Raw genomic sequence first — 11997 nt, 5'->3', positions numbered from 1 at the left:
GCACATGTAATGCTCACTATACTAACAAACTGACATTTATTAGGCACAGTAGCTGTCAAGATCACCTGACAGAGGGAAGTGATACAGTCCCTGACAAAGAGTCTGAAGATCTTGACTACAGAGTCCTGAACTCTTTTTAAACTGGTGTTTTTGCCATTCTTCCTACACGCATCAGATTTTCAACTTGTTGCCTGGATTTAAAATGGCACTGCACATCAGCTTTCCGTTATTGAAATTTTACAATTTTTTGCTTTAAAACTCTACCTTTGGCCGGAATTTTCCATCCCCATTGGCCTCAGGCCTCCTGGTGGACGGGGGTTGGGGGGAACAATATGGCGAGAAGGCCAAAAATCAGTTTTACGCTGTTGTGAAACTAGTTTGCGATCGTCCCTCCACCCGTCAATGATGGGCCGACTTTCCTGCTGTCCAACATCGGGAATGTCATTTTAATACATTTGCATTTAACTATTAGCCCTGCTCGCTGGAATCATCCCTCCACACTGGATCATCCGGGCACATTGGCACAATTGCATGCTGACGTGTTTCACAACTGTACATAAATGATGTGCACCTGGCAAGCTGAACTTCATTCTGGACTTCCAAGTTTGTTTCCCTACCTTTCTTTGAGCAGCACTCATGGTAATTAGTGCTAGGCTTTGCAGGCAGCGCCACATCACTTTTAGGGGAGCTCATGGGCAGGTCTTAACGTACCAGACCAGCTGTAATGCGGGGGTGGCTTTTCAATGGCTGCAGGGCTAGGGCTTGTTTGGGGAAGGGGGAGAAGTGGCCTTGGGCAAGGGAAGAGGCTGCAGGGTGAGGGCTGAACTGGGGAAGAGGGGTAGCCCAGGGTGTATGTGGGGGTACATGTTGATCTGTGCAAGTGGCCTCAAGGTGGTGAGGGCAGAGGAAGTAGCCTCCAGAGGAGATGAGACCAGATGGAGATGTGAGGGTGTGTGTGAGAGAGTGAGTGATGATCTCCCTTGAACTGGCAGTGAGTGAGATGTCAGTGAATGTGTGATGGCCTTGTGAGTGTGTGAGCTTAGAGTGATGAGATGGTTGCCTTACCCTGGCAGCATGGATGAGATCATTCATCCGTTTTCTGCACTAGATCGCCAAACTCTTGTGTGCAGCATTGGCACTGACCACCTCTGCCACTGCAACCCAAGCCGGAGTGGTGAGACTCTTGGGCCTCCTGTGGCCAGACCAGGATAGAGGACGTTGTGGCAGGCCTCCATTAGTGTCCAGAAGGCATCCCGGGGATGTGTCACTGAACCACGGATCTGCACTTTTCTTGGCTTTTGTGACCATGTCTTAACTGGTGGCCTCCTGGGTCGCAACATTGAGAAGTGTGCAGTTTAAATATGGTGCCCTGTGTGAGGAAATGGCGAGGTAATGGTGTGGCGGGCAAATCTGAGGCCGTTCACCTGCGAGATGGCATGTTTCTTGTGGCTGCATAATTTATGAGGCAGGAATGGGACGATAAAGCCATTGCGGCCGGCAGGCAAAATGTCCTTAGTTCTGCCCATTCTGCACTTAGTGCAAATCTGGAACGATTCCACATTTAGTCAACGTGGACATATTTCCTCCTCTCCTTTCAAATAATGGAACATTCCCTCAATCAACTGGACAAATTAGCGCATGACAACACATCAAGTGGCTGATTCTTATATCTACACGTTTATTGCCGCTATACAAGTTTATTGAGATGGATAGACGATGATTTAAATGATTATGGAAAGGAATCATGAAGGAGTACAGAAGAATCATAAAAACAGAGAAGCTTTGCAATAGACTTTCACTACATGGGCTTATCTTGTGATGATGGGGAACTGGATTTTAGGGGAACTCACTAATTGAAGACAGAGCCTTAAAGGGAGGGGACTAAAAGATGATCCAATAGAGCTATAGAAAACAGGAAATGATGAATTGGAAAAGCTACTTCAAACCAAACTGTCACAATAGAACAATAGCCACAGGTACAAACTACTAAAATGTGAAGCGAGCATTGAACTTTTGGGTAAAGTAGTGGAGGAAAATATTTTGGAATCATTTAAAATTGGCCAGCAGTTTTTAGAGTTCTGCCCCCAGGTCCTAAATCACGGGAAAGGCCCGCCACTGGCCAGTTAAGTGCCTGATGGGCACTTAATTCCACTGGGCCTTCACCAACATAGGCTATGCAGGGCTCCTGCCAGAACTTGAGCAGGTGGGTGAGATCCCCCCATTGCCAACATTAAATTCCATCCAATATGTGTCAGGGAAGCCATAATTCAGTTGTGAAATTGAAGCATTGTATGTGTGTGAGAAGCAGAGCACGGTTTAGATTTCAGAGGCCTGGGACATCAGAATAGCGCTACTCTAAAACCAGCCCAGGGCAATAGGGGGTTTTCTTCTGAAAATGAGGTACATCTTTAGAGATTCATTTTACATTTGTCTTGTGGCTGAATTTGGAGCTCTTCAGTGTGAAACTAGGTGCCTCAGTGAAATATACTCCATTCCTTAGCACTGATCTGCCTAGCCTTTGAGTTTGTGAAATTAATCAATACAACTTTGTGAAATGAACGTGTAATTACCTGTCCCAAGAATCCTCTGTATTGAGTACTTCCTTCACCTCCCATAGTGTCGTAACCACCATGAAACATCTGTTCCCATTTTATTTGTCTTCACCTGTCCTTTATTTTTGTGTCACCTAAGATATTAAAAACAATCATGATACACATGAAAAGAACATTACATCAGCAAGAAAAAAGCTTGGGAAAGCTTACACAATAACAATAAACAGATCAGCAAATGCTCTTGAGTTGCATCTATGGTTTTATATTAATTCCTATAATCATTATTCTGCAATATTTCAGCAACCACTGCCAGAATCTGATTCCAAAATTGCACAAAAATCCACAGTCATTACTTCTCTGCAAACGTTCTTTTGCAGAAATTTTACTGGAATTTTGAAGAAAAATGCATTGGAATTCATAAAAGCATTATAAAAGCAATGAAAGTAATCTGATTTGTTATCTCAAGCCCAATACCCAAGAAATTTACAATAATGAAGTGATAAGTTTAATAGGAATTAAACCATTTTCAGACAATTATAGGAATTTCCCTTGAAGGGTTTATATCTGCACCCATGGTTCTCTATTAAGTTTGCTAATTTTAGGGCATGCCTCATTTCACTGTTCTTCTTTTCAAAATGCATGACTTTGTGAGGGTGTGCTTCAAGTAGCAGGGCGCCCACCATAATAGCCCAAAGCTGCTGACATGAGACATACATCATTTTGAGATGTATACCTCATTTCCATAATGATAAGGGTGAGCTGTAAGTGCTAATTGTGCTTGTAAATGGCAGCTCACCAATTGGAGGGTGGGAAATCACCCCAGTTCCCATGATTGAAAGGCAGCCTGCACTTCTTAAAGGGAAGGTGCCTGTGGTCAATGATAAATGTCAGAGCTGCTACTGCAAGCAAAATGTTTGTTGATAATGCTCCCATTCAATCCAGCCCCCTCCCATCCTGAGTGTCATGGAGGTTTGGGTGGAGGAGATGACCAGGATGAAGAAGAAGATGTTTATCACAGATAGATACAGGGTGCCCTGTCAGGTAGCGTTGCAACAGTGGGCAGGGGTATCAGGGCATGTGACTGCCTGGAATCTGATGCCACAGACACAGCAGCAATATAGGAAGACATTCAACAACCTGACCAGAACTTTTGAGCTAAGACTCCCATTCATATCTTTTTTACAATCTGTGCAACTATGTACCAATGTACTCTAACCTCAGTACCTGTACTAACAAATCTTGCTACTTCCATCCTCCAATCACAGCACAAACATCAATGCTCCTCTTTCTTCTTCCTCTTGTGCACTTGGAACTAACTGAATGGTGGAAGGGACTCAAGGCTGAATGGCCTAATCCTAATCCTATGTTCTTACCAACAACCTTTGGGATAATTTGTTTGAGACCCATTTCCAAATGATTTATACAAACAAAAGAGATTTCAACATAGATTGATGAGAAACACCACTACCCTAATTTAAATTAAAATAAAACTTCAAATTCTTCCAAAGTGTTTCAGTCTTAGAGCTATTAATCCCTGCTCTGTAGGTTCAGTTTATCAAACTCTTCATGATTTTGTTAATGCTTTCCATGGCAAAACTCCACGAAATTAAATGTCTTTGTCCATGTGAACCGTATGTTGTGTATCTCTATGTGGCTACATTTTTAAAAAATTGTAGATGAAGTGCATCTAGCAGCAGGTGAAACATGGCAGTTGTGCCAGGATGAAAACAATTTGGCACAGATTTGGCTTTTTAAGAGCTAGACTAACGTTTTTTCTTCCAGTATAACTATAAAATAACTTGAGGGGTGTTTCTCATTATAGATTTTTTTTTGCATCAAATAAACATCAATTTATTAAAAAGTTCCTTCATACTGACTTTGTACCTTGGGATATAAAAAATAACTGGCCATTCTTCTTACTTTGGCATAAAATTAGATTATTTCCAGAACAGGCATTTGGATTCCTTTTTTAATGCAGCTCTTTGTAAAGGAAAAGCAGACTTTGTAAATCTTAATGAACAACCTTGTTTTCACGCACTAAAACCCCACACAGATGGTATTCATAAACCATTTCCTCTGGGTTTACCTGTAAATGTCTACACTGGACTGCATCCCAGTGCTCCATTGGAGACCAGCCCAGAAGAAAGCACAGTAAATTGTGAATAAACTGTCAATGTAATTTGTGATTAAATTTCAACAACACTGTATTTGAATCTGTGATCAAATGGAGTAGATCTCTGGAGATGGAAGGCTGGGATGAGTCACAGCTCACCATATTCAGTATTTGTCTCTTTTAAACATCATACTATAATCAAAGAATAAGGCACCTGGTGACTGTTAGTCTTTCATTTCACTCACTTTATTGTGTAAAATCTTATTTCAATGATAAGTTTAAACTTGTCAGTTATGCACCAGACAATAAGGCAACCTCTACACTGATTCACTACTGAGAGCATAGACAGAGACATTTAATTAAAGTATAAGAATTGTTTATTGCTGAGGTACACCAGACAACTGAAATCACCAGCATTACACCAGTTTTAGTAAACAAATAAGATTCTTTTCAATGTTGTATTTCATGAACAAACATCGTTCACAATTTTTCGATTGTTCTCAGTTGATTAGAGATTTTAAAATAATTTATTAAAACTTAAACAGATTTGAAATTAATTATCAATTTGTGCAATTTTTTGTCTTCAAAAAAACTTTATTCCTTGTATTATTTGAAATTCACTGTTTTATTTGCTACACGTTCTTGTTGGCTGTGGACGGAATAATGCTAACTGGATTAATAGTCAAAACTTTTCTCTTAATCAATTTTTTAATATAAAAACTCAGGCTGACAAAGGAATCTGCTTCACCTGTCATCCCCCTGATAAAGAAGGCATGGTATAACAAGAAGGGTTCACTGAAATGAAAGACACATTGGTAACTGTGGTAAGGTAGTAGATTTCTGCAACATCAACAAGTCAGGGGAAGGATCTGAAAGACAATTATTTCTTCCAGACTGGCAGGAGTGGCTGCTCCAATGGCTTGCTTCCCTAGTTCAGGTCATTCAGGACTTAATTGGGACTGTTATACCCACTCTAATGTATTCTATTAGTCTAGTGGCCTGCAAAACATAACCATAGAGCTCCTGTTGTTGACAATGTGGCTCCATCAATGCAGTCCCCTCCAATGGCAGAGCAAGCAGGAGTTTCTGGACTAAATTTAGCAATTGACATGATACAGAAAATTGGCATCACTGAGACAAGTTCCGTCCAAATACTTGAGGAATTCCATCAATACCGTACCAGCCACAAACCTCACAGTGTCCTAACACTAAGGAAGAGCCATTAAATATTAAAGGTTGCAGAGGTGTCACAAAGTTAGGTAGTGATCATCTCACAGCAGGGCAGGTGATAAGGAAATACTTTTTTCTCTGTTATGCACTTTGGGGGTATATTTTTACTGGCAATAATGCCACACTCAATGGTACATACTGCTGGTAGTGGTGTGGGCCATGCTACCTCCCTTCTTGTCTCTACATACTCTTCCTGTAAAGGGGATTGGTTATCTCCAGCTTCTTCCTCCTCCTCCTCTATGGTTGGAAAGCCCAATCCCTTTGTAATGGATAAGTTGTGATAAAGCAGCAAACCACTATCATTTTTCAAATCCTCGTTGAACCTTTACTGAGTTTGTTTTCAGTTTCTGTCCTCAGTTGGAGGAGTGGAGTCATTGGTCATGCAAGGCAAGTGTCTTTGGACTCAAATCAGGCATCCTTTCACATTGCTCTGGCTATGCAAGAATCCTGGACCCATGCATAATATATTTCAGACAGCTTTGTGTGTGTTGTGCATGGACATATAGAGTTATGCATATTCAGCAAATGAAAACTTCCTGTTGATGCTGTTGATGATACTTTCAGAGCAGGCCTATGTAGCCATATGAGTGGCATCAATGGCACCTTGCACGTGGGGGAATTCAGCCACTGGAAAGAAGTTGGTTGCAATCTCTCTCTCTTTCCCATCCCCCACTCCGCTACTCTATCTTTTTTTATCAATCCAGAGGGGAATTAATGAAACGAGATGTGTATCTGACCAGGGCATCCACATCAGGATCTTTCCTGCTTCTCTTCTGCCTCTGGGATACTGCACCAGCTCAACCCCTTAATAGTGGTGGTGTTTTCTAGGAGTGGGAAATGGGTATAAGGATAGAAAAATGGCAGGGACTATTAAGGCCTTTGCTCACCTTCCTTTGCCTGTATTGGGTGAAAAATCGGGATCCTGGCAACATCAGTGAGGGAAATCTGCACAATTAGTTGCAGGAGATTTTCAGCAGGAAGTCTCTCTGTTCCATTCACCTTGCTACTCTACCAACTTCATCAGGGATAATACTGGTGTTACTTATTTTCTGCCTATTTCCACCTCCATAACATCACACAACTCCACACCTAATTCAGCTCATTGGTTACGGAAATCCTCATCTTTAATATCTCTAGGCTTAACCATTCCAATGCACTTCTGGTGGGCCTCCCACAGTCTACCCTGGACAAAAGTGAGACTATTCAAAACTCTACTGCCTGTGTTCTTACTCACACCAAATCCTGTTCATCCATTACACTTGTACTCGTTGACCTATATTGGCTCTTGGTCAAGCAATGCCTCAATTTTAAAATTTGCATCCTTGTTTGGAATCCCTTCATGGCCTCGCTCCCTCCCAATCTCTGTCATCTTCTCCAGCAGGCCCACAAAGCTCCAAATAATCCACACTCATCCAATTCTGGTCTCTAAAGCATTTTCCATTTAAATTGCTCCACCATTGGTGCACGTGCTTTCAGCTGCCTAAGCCCTAAACTCTGGAATTCCTTTTCTAAACCTTTCTGCTTTTCTATCTCTCTTTCCACATTTAAGATGCTCCTTAAAACCTATCTCTCTGACCAAACAATGGGCTACCTGCCCTAATGTCACCTTATGGCCTGAATCTTCCGTTTGGCATGCGGAGGCGGGCCCTGCACACCAACGGGTAAAATGACGTGCGGTGACGTCGGGCATGCGTCCCAATGTCACCGCATGCCATTCCGATCTTCAGCACGCTGGGCGCGCACCGGAGTCGGCTGCGCACCTGCTAAACTGTCAAAGGCCTATTAAGGCCATTATTGAACTAATTGAAGTAGTTGTCTAGGTTGCCCATCCAACCTTAAGGTTGGCGGGCAGGCAAAAAGCCCAGGTGGCCTTTGCATTTTTCATGGAAGCTCATCCATGGTGGGATGAGGTTTCATAAAGGGTTTATAAGTTTAATAAAATTTTTTATTAAAATTAATTGACATGTCCCAACTCATGTGACACTGTTACATGAGGGGACATGTTTGAGAGTTTTTAAAAATTCTTTTATTCAACTTTTCATAGTCAAAGTAATCTCCCTGAGGCAGCTCTGTGCCTCAAGGAGATTTCGGCGCTCTTTTGCATGCATGTGCGAAAGAGCGCAGGCCCCGAATCTCCCTCCTCCCCCCTGCTCACACAGGTAGTGTTAAGTGCTTCTGGGTGCGTGTCACACCGGGCGGGCCTTAATTGGCCCGCCCGCGCAAAATGGTGGTGCGCAGCCGATCATGGGCGGCCATCGGCTATGTGCCCATCCATGCTCATTCCCAAACTGCCCGCGTGACGGGGAGAAAATTCTCCCCTATGTGTGTCAGCATCAAACTTTGCTTTGCTTTATAATGGTCCAGGGGTGTACCTTGAGAGGTTTTATTACATTAAAGGTGCTAACTATATACAAGTTGTTATTTGTTGTTGTTTTGCACTAGGAAACTAGGAAACATTGTAAAACAGTAATTACCTAGGTAACCAAAACAAACAATGAACATTTTAAAAAATAAAATTAAGCACATTCTTCTCTACCTGAAGCTTATTTTACTTCTGACTGAATTTGAATGTGCTATCAAACCAGCTTTAGGAGTTGTTTAATAATGCAGGGTTTTGCTTTGTTCCTTTTTAGTACATTTTAATTGTATAGCAGCATACTTGTAAATCAATATTATCAGTATCATAATTTTTAGGCATAAATTTGGAGTAAAAATAGTAGACATTAAAGTAGCCTGGCACATTTAGAATCCATTCCAAGATATTCTACTGAATCAGATTCCATTGTGTGATTATCAACATATATTGAAGAATCATTGATCTTATGACCTCCATTTTATTTATATATAGTGTAATAATATTGTGGCCATTTCAAGTTTCTTAAATATGCCGTGCTGTGTTGGTTAAGGTTGTGCCATTTATCTTTGATTCAGTTCTGGAGCCAAGCAACATGGAAGTTGTAATTAGTTTAGTTGCATCAGATTATCAATTGGGCTCTGGTATATTTAACCTCCTGTCAGCGGCACAACTAATTGGAAATTAGTAACACTGACAATCTTGATTAAATGAATATTGGGAGTATGTCAAAATTCACTTAATGCTTTTCCTGAAAATTGTGACGTAATTTTTCAGTACACACTGAAAAATATCATGGAATTTATAAATTAATATTGTCAGCATCCGCAGGCAAAGGTGAACACAATTCATTTGGACAGATAATTTCTACATACTGCAACTCTTCCTAAAGGATGTTGGGATTGCAGAATTGATGGCACCTTTAAGATATGCAAATGGCTAACTAACAGTGAGGTTAGATACTTCCTCAGAATCACCACAATTGCAGTACGTCTTTTGATGGCAGTGCATGAACAAAGACATGCCCAGGCTGATCAACAGCTAGCGCAATTATACTCCCAAGATGCCACTAATTGATTCCCAGGCATTATTGTACATACCAACAGATAACCACCGGAAGTTATCATCTCAGGTTCTAGGTCCACAAGATGTAAAGTTGTGCAATCTGTTGCTAGGGCATCAGCAACTACCTTAAGTACAATGCTATTAGCCATTGACAATCCTGGTCACTTGCAGAATAATGGTTACCTGTGGCCTTCATCGCCTTGTAGGCATGTTGCAATGTTAGCCATTGGAAATGCTGCCATGAGGCTCACTGTCCTTGCATTCATCACATGGAGCCCCAACTCTAGTTCAGCAGTCATCCGGCAGAAGATTAGGTTCTAAGATGTAACATCACATTCCTGCAGAATCAGGCCTGCATATAGAGTTCCATTCACTTCAGCCTTGCTTGTTTCTTTACTTCACAAGAGTTGCTGCTGGGTGGAATTGCCTTTTGAGCCTTTCCAAAGGCTTCTCTATTTTTGTCGCTCTCCCCCACCACTTCCCTTTAATTGCACCCATCCCTTTAAATTATATTTGCATACAGTTTGCCACTTCTACCTGAAATGCGCTCCATGCACTCCACACATCCAAATCTGTACTTGGAGCTTCACTAATGCAATGCCCTCAGAACAGCATTACACCTCCACTTGGGTTCATCTCAAACCTTCTTCCAGCCATTCAGATTTCAACCAGGTCAGAAAATCTAACTAATCTATCCTCAAGAGTGAGTGCTTAGCTGTATTGATCTTTTCAGATTATACAAACTTGTTTCCAGTGCTCTGGAGTTGGTAGTCTACATTTTCTGATCAGTGTTATGACAGTAATAACCCTTTATGGCTTTCTGCCAACATTAAAATAAGGCTGATCAGGAAATCTAGGTTGGACTGTCCAAACTCATTTGAATTTGGTTCTTTGCAATCTACTGAATATTGCTTGAATCAGTGTTACTTGAACAGCTCCAGGTTTTGATGAGATAGCAAGCTGCGAGAATGAAGTCATAGGGGAGCAGCTCAGATAAGAGTTTGTTAGACACCGTGTAAACAGTGTAAAGCACAATTGTTGGATAGACTCCATTCCAGTGAGAGTGGAATCATTCAATATGCCTGGAGAATTAAGCAGCCAAATTTAGTAGCACAAAGCTCTATAAACAGTGTGTCATTGATTATTAAAAATAATCTTAAAAATGTAAACATGAAATTGTCTTTCAAAATTCAGTTGTCCATGACAGCTAATAAATAAATTGGGAGTAAGACAAGGTTGAAAGAATGTTGAGTAAGTGTAGTGCACCAAAAATAGTTTTATTTTGCAACTATGTTTAGGAATATTTTGGACAACTTGTCCAAGATTTATGAGCAGAAACAAGATGACAGCTTTACCTTCTCTGCATAAGAAATTTCCTTCTATGACTGTGGCATAGTGTAACTAACCATTTATAGAGAATCAAAGCTACATACAAACATCCAGTCGACATTACTGTAGTTCATCAAGGGGTGATTATAAATATTTTAATATTAACAAAACCCAAAATAATATCACCGCCTACTATTGAGACTGACAAAGTTCTATACATGCTCCGGATACTGTGATGATCTTCGCTCCGGATACTGTGATGATCTTCACAAGAACATAACTATACCTCTTAGTTGTCAGTATTTTGTTATAAGGCTGGTGTGAACGCTGGTGTTTCTGTTCAGGCTTTAAGAATCTGCATTTTCACCAAACAAGTCATCGAGAAAAGCGAGTTACTGAAATCATGATGGCAGGCAAGCCAGAAGTTGAGTCATCTCTGCTATATCCATTGCACGAAGACAGCAGCTTCTTGAATGTCTCTGCAATAGCACTAATGGCCCACAAAGCCTGCTGTTTGGAAGTTATGATAGCAATAAACAGTAGAGATATTTTAAATGTTATTTCAATAGCTCTTCCTAGATTTATACTGGAACAAAGTTTGTAGTGCAAACAAGGTTAGATTTTAGTCTATTTGGCTTAAGTCCCGAAGAAGCTGCAAATCTGGAATAACTGCTTTCTGCAATCCAAAAGCAAAATACTGCAAATGCTAGGACTATGAAAAAATTGAAAATGCTGGGAATATTCAGGTCAGACAGCATCTGTGGAGAGAAACAGAGCTAACAGGTGGAAATTAATGCCCTCCGCCAAGGCAAGTTTGGAGGTGTGGGTCATTAAACCATATAGGAGTGGGGGTGGCAGGTTGGGACCCTGCAAACTTCCCGTACCTATCCCGATTGAATCTGGGGCAGGAAGGCTTGTGGAAGGCCTTCCTGCCTTAACACCAATTGAGGCCTTTAAGTGAGCAATTAATGCCCACTTTAGAGTGTCATCCCCGGTGCCGCTGGTGTTCACCCAGGGGCGTGCAGGGCACTCGCCAAGCGGGAAGTCCAAAGAGCAAACCCTGTGTGGTTGTTTGCGGGTTTACAGTGGTGGGGTGAAATGGAGGGCCCTCATTCAAAGGCACTCAGTGCCTGATCGAGGGGGTGGGGTTGTCGCTGAGAATCAACCCTCTGCCCTTTATGTCAAGACCCATCTGCTGCTCCCCTGTGACCCCCACCTGTGACCCCCATCCCACCATCATTCACCTGTGGCCAGGGTCCCATGGCAATCCTGGGTCTCCTGTGTGCATTACCAGCAGCTACCACCTTTCCTCCAGTGGCGGTGCCGAGCAATGCACAACTGCTGTATGCGGAGTA

This window comes from Cetorhinus maximus, chromosome 19, assembly GCF_964194155.1.
Source record: "Cetorhinus maximus chromosome 19, sCetMax3.hap1.1, whole genome shotgun sequence".
In the NCBI taxonomy this organism is placed as follows: domain Eukaryota; kingdom Metazoa; phylum Chordata; class Chondrichthyes; order Lamniformes; family Cetorhinidae; genus Cetorhinus; species Cetorhinus maximus.
Note: the sequence above shows the minus strand (reverse complement) of the source record.